At 36.8% G+C, this 5000-nt stretch overlaps 1 protein-coding gene across 1 annotated transcript in view; it reads left to right on the top strand.

Annotated features, from left to right (window-relative positions):
• LOC123514863 overlaps nucleotides 1-5000 on the top strand; it is a 134114-nt gene that overhangs the window by 82031 nt on the left and 47083 nt on the right. The gene's annotated exons all lie outside the window — the stretch shown is intronic.

The following is a 5000-nucleotide window of genomic DNA, read 5'->3' on the forward strand; positions in this document are numbered from 1 at the left end:
ACCCTTAGATGTGTCACCCTTGCTTCTTTCTGACACTAGGTTACATTGCAAGCCAAGGACGAAAATAAAAGAAGGGGAAGATGAATAAGGAACAGAGAAAAGGGAGTTGTGGGGTGGAGGGGAGAGGCAGACTTGCATTGGGTTGAAAAAAATAGGAGCAGTTTAATTAAAGTTATGAAATTCCTTCTCTATTCAAGCAAAGTCTTTTTTTCTTTCTCGCCATCGCCTAATCTCTGAAGAAAATGGAATGTTTCAACTGGATTCCGTAAGCAAATTTGGATAGAGTTGCGCATTTTCCGATTTTCTATTCGCGATTGGCCTGTTGAAAAATACCAGCAGTTTAATTCACACGTGATTTCTACCTAGTGATATTTACCCATTACCCTTCAGTTGACATGTCGCTCCATATTTTTGTTGCCCTTGGTCGCTTCCCCCTCCACATAACAAAATAGAGAGGTAAAGATAGAAATGCTGCTTTGTCAAATGTGAGAGCTGTCTCTACCTATGTATCTGTGTTATTCGTATGCATGGCCTTATCTAATCTTGTTTGAAAGTTCACTAGTGAGTCAACAATAACAACCTGATTACTGAGTCCAATTGCAGTGAATATGTTTTCATTATTTACAAGAAAAACAAACCTGGAACAAAATTGGAATATAAAAAAGAAAGAGGACTCATATTTTAACCATATATACAAAGAATTTAAAGAAAAAGCTCTAGGAAAATTGCAAGGAGACATCAGCCATTCAAGTACTGTAGGAAGACATCACCCCTTCAAGTACTCTAGGAAAACTGCAACAAGACACCAGCTCTTCAATCTTATTTTTCAGGTTTTCTTGTTTTTCCTCTTTCTTTTTCCTCTTCTGTCTTATCTTTGTCTTGCTTCCTTCTCCTCCTCCTCCTCCTCCTCGTATTGTTACTAATAATACTAAACACACCTTAACACCCTAACACACCTCTCCACAACCCTATATGAAAAAAAAAAAAACACCTGAACACTCTTCCACATACCTTTAACACACCCTAGCCACACCCTGAGCTTTGTGACACCCCTCCCTCCGTCCTAGTGACCTCCATTCCTGCCTGTCAGTGTTAATATTTCCGCCAGCCTTCCCACTCGTACCATTTAGTTCATCCAGTACACTTTCCGCCCTAATACTCGGCTCCCTCTCCCCCTTAACGCACCCTGACGCTTCCCAGTGCTCCTCTGCCCTCTCCCACTGATCTCCATTGCAACCTGTCGTGAATATTTCCGCTGGTCTGTCGTCATCTACCGTTTCTGCCTGGCTAATTCAACACTGCGCGGTACTCTCCACTCTACTACTCTGCTCTTCTCTCTGTCATTCATTCCTTTGTTTTAGATATATTTTTCATTGGGATTGTTTCTGTGTATTTTTTTCTCTTCCTTGTGACATTAATTTTTTTTTTTTTCACAACGATGGTTTGAAGATGTTTTTTCTTCGGTTTTTTTTATTTATTATGCTGTACTCCGGAGCTCCTTTCTTTCTATGGCTTGACTTGTTTCAATAGGGGGGGTTTTAAGGCGCCTTTCTTCCAGTTTTCCTTTTCTGTTTTCCGGTAAGCTCTGGAACTCTCTGCCTGATTCTGTATTCCTTCCCTTCCTGTGACTTGATGTTTTTAAAAGGCTGGTTTTTAAGGCATTTATCCTCCAATTTTGTGCTTTTTTTTTTTTTAACCTTGCTTTGGGAACTGACAGTCAGGCAGACCTTTTTGTTTTTTTATTCTCTCTAGTAAAAAAAAATAATAAGTTCCAGTAAATTATTAACATTTTTTTTTTATTTATTTATTTATTTATTTTTTTTTATACCATGTGCGCTTTTCACGGGAATTTATTGGGCCAAAGGGGACACTTCCTTGGGGTACCTCCTATCTGAAAGCCCACCCGCTAGGAAACCGTTGCCCCGACTGAGGAAGCCCAACCGACACTCCGACCGTGGACAGGATTCGAACCCGTGCGCTTGGAGACCCCTCGGACCCCAAAGCACGCATGGTTCCACTGTACCACGGCGGCTTATCTCCATTTTCTTTATCAGCCACATTGCAAACTGAACGCTACATTTTTTTTATAAACATTCTGCCTTAATACTTTGGCTGCTGTTCGACTCACCTCTCCTTTATCACAAACCACTCAAGGAAATTACTACACTCTCTCGGCAGCCACCTCTTGTCATTACGCTGGCCAGAAATCTAAAACTATATTCCTTCACTTCCCTTTCACTATCTTGTAAGTATTTCCAGTGATTGTGTGCATTAGTGTTGTGAGTTATGACATGCCGAAGTTGAAAGACAGCCACCTCTTGCCATTACGCTGGCCAGAAATCTAAAAATATATTCTATTACATCCATTTCCCTATCTTGTAAGTATTTCCAGTGACTAAGTGCAGTGTTTAGTGTTCTACGTTGTGACATACCGAAGTTAAAAAGGCAGCCACGTCTTGTCTTGTCATTAAGCTAGCCAGAAATCTAAAAATATATTCCTTTACATCCATTTCGCTATCTTGTAAGTATTTCCAGTGATTGTGTGCATTAGTGTTGTGAGTTATGACATACCGAAGTTCAAAGGGTTAATTCTTTGCTCCCGTTGACAAGACACCTTTGTTTTTTCTTCTTATCCGTCCCACACACTGCTAATTCAACGCTGCAGTATATTTTCAACCTCAATTCTCTGATCTCATCCCTTTTTTATCTCCGTCATCCTTCTGAAGTCAGACGCTAACCTACTTTCATCCCGTTTTCTTTCTTTCTTCTCGTCATCCGTGTGAAAAAGTAAGAGTATTTTTATTTTCTTTCTCATCCTTGTCTGCAATCCGTCCCACGTGTTAACTAGTCTCTCTTTCTATTATCTCTCTTCATCTTCACTCTTCCTCTTCCTCTTCACTCTTCCTCTTCCTCTTCCTCTTCCTCTTCACTCTTCCTCCTCCTCTTCACCCTCATCTCTTTATCTTTTAATTCCATCCCTTCCTCTCGTCTCCCGTTTTCTTCATCCTACTTCTTAATCTTTCCTCTTCATCCTTCCTTGTTTATTCTCTCTCTCTCTCTCTCTCTCTCTCTCTCTCTCTCTCTCTCTCTCTCTCTCTCTCTCTCTCTCTCTCTCTCGCGCCAATTGTCTCGCCACCAGTGCTTTCCTCATGATTTTCCTATTTTTCTTTCCGTTTTCTTTTTTTCCCTTTTTCCTCTTCGTCTCCTGCCAATCATCCTTCTTTCTTCCTAGTTAACGTTGTTACATTTTCTGAAGCATTTTTTTTCTTTCGTGTTTCCTGTTTCTTTCCTTCCTTTGTTTCGTGTCTTGTTTTGTTTTTCTTTTTCCTTTCCTTCACATTTGTCTCTCCTTTTCGTTAATTTGTTGTTCTCTTGGCCTTTTTTCTTACATTCTCTTTTTCGTTCATTCGCTTTTTGTCTTGTTTTTTTTAAGTTATTGATTTATTTCGTGTTTTTTTTTTTTTTTATTGTGTGTGTGTTTGTAAATTATCGTAGTTTCAAATATTATCGTTTTTTTTTTTTTCTTCTCAAAGTATTACATTTTATTCTAATCAGTTTGTTTATTTTTTCTTTTTTTTTTTACGTTTTTTTATTTGTTTAGAGTTTATTTTTGTATCGTTTCTAAGTTATTGTAGTTTCAAATATCATCGTCTTTTTTTTTTTTTTTTTTTTTTTTTTTTTTTTTTTTTTTTTTTTTTTTTATTATTATTGATTATTGTTTTTTTTTTTTATCGTTTCTAAGTTATCACAGTTTCAAATATCATCTTTTTTTTTTTCTTCGAAGATTTTTGCATTTTATTCTAATCAGTTTCTTTTTTTTTTCTCTCTAAATTTTCCTTAATGCTTTTTTTTCTTATATTTTTCCATTTTTCTTTTCATTCAGTTAATATTCCTTTCATATTTTCCCGATTTTCTTTTCCGTTTTGGTCAATTTCTTCTTTTTTTCCTATTTTTCCCTCTTAATTCCTTTCCTCATTTTCCTTGTGTCGAGTTCATTTCTTTCTTATTTTCGTGATCTTACTTGATTTTGTGTTATTTTTCCTGGATATTTTTCTGAATTAATTTAGTTCTTGGAATATCACACTGTTTAATAAAAGATTACATGATATGCTCTCTCTCTCTCTCTCTCTCTCTCTCTCTCTCTCTCTCTCTCTCTCTCTCTCTCTCTCTCTCTCTCTCTCTCTCTCTCTCTCTCTCTCTCTCTCTCTCTCTCTCTCTCTCTCTCTCTCTCTCTCTCTCTCTCTCTCTCTCTCTCTCTCTCTCTCTCTCTCTCTCTCTCTCTCTCTCTCTCTCTCTTGCACAATGAGGAACTAAAACATTGTTGAATCCAGTAAAAGTTTATGTAATTTAGACGTGTGTGTGTGTGTGTGTGTGTGTGTGTGTGTGTGTGTGTGTGTGTGTGTGTGTGTGTGTGTTATTCAGTATTTCAAAGCTGGGAATCGGCAAGTCTTTATATTTGTTAGTCATAAAACATTTCTGAGTTCAGTGTCATTTTAATCACAAAAGAGAGAGAGAGAGAGAAATGAGAAAAAGAATATCAAGGTAACAAATGCATCGCTCTTTTCAAATCCACTTTTTTTTTTTTTTTTTTTTTAATGTGTTAATTAAGTTTGTCAGGTGTTGTGCCTCACTTCCTGGTGTTGATGTTTGCTTGTGTGTGGGTGGTGAAATGGGATTGCCTCGCCTTTGTCGTGGGAATTAGTTCGTTTGAGTCAGCTCTGTACATCCGTGAAGATAATGCTGTTGTTTTGCGGTGATTATGTGTTTTGTGTGTGTTTTATACTGTTGTGAGTGTTTATCTGTTATCTCTTACTTATTCATTTATTTTTATTTATTTATTTATTTATTTATTTTATGTGTGTTAGAAAATTCCATGTATGTCTTCTTTTTCTATTTCTTTTTCTTTTTTCTTCTTCTTTTCTTCTTCTTCTTCTTCTTCTTCTTCTTCTTCTTCTTCTCCTCCTATTTTTTTTTTTTCTGAAGACTGTGTTAACTATTAT

Source organism: Portunus trituberculatus, chromosome 5, assembly GCF_017591435.1.
Source record: "Portunus trituberculatus isolate SZX2019 chromosome 5, ASM1759143v1, whole genome shotgun sequence".
Classification (NCBI taxonomy): Eukaryota; Metazoa; Arthropoda; class Malacostraca; order Decapoda; family Portunidae; genus Portunus; species Portunus trituberculatus.